Below are 691 nucleotides of genomic sequence, written 5' to 3' on the forward strand. Positions count from 1 at the left end.
TTCATTAATATAATGAAAGCCATGGGAATCTTTATGCTGGTAATGGACCAAAACTTAGGTTTTTGTGGTAGGGGGGGTGTTTGAGGCTTTTGCTGTCCCCTGTGGCATCATGATTGTGTGACTTGTCCTAGTGTCACACGGTAGATAAATTCTCATGCCCAGTGGCAGTCTATGTTGGAACTAAAACCACATACTCATTACAGCTCTGAATATCAGTAATACAAATATCTCTTGAGCACTAGGTGGTGCAATGTTGGTCTCTGTGCATGTTTGTCTGATATGTTTACTGTTAATGCTGTATTCCTGAGGCTAGAAATGTCAGGAAATGCGTGAACATATGAATGCCATGCTGGAAATGGTAGAACTACATGCAGTTGGAGAGAAGCCTTTCAGTCAGTGTTCTTAACACTCTAGAAACCAGACCTGACCATGAACTAACTGTAGAATACACTAAAGGAAAATTATCAAATATGATGGAAGGAAAATATGCACAATAAAGAAAACGAGCACCCTCAAGGTGCATGAGAGCGTACAGCAAAACAAAGAAAGCTGTGTTTTTGCTGTAAAAGGACTGGCAAATCGGTAAGAGTAATAACTCACCATCCAGCTTCCTGATTGGTTGGGAAGCTGGCCAAGCAGCAAGTCATTACTAGCCAGTGCTGCCATCCACATTCCTGATATTGGCTTTTTA

Source organism: Nanorana parkeri, unplaced genomic scaffold, assembly GCF_000935625.1.
Source record: "Nanorana parkeri isolate BGI_ZX_2015 unplaced genomic scaffold, ASM93562v1 scaffold551, whole genome shotgun sequence".
Taxonomy (NCBI): domain Eukaryota; kingdom Metazoa; phylum Chordata; class Amphibia; order Anura; family Dicroglossidae; genus Nanorana; species Nanorana parkeri.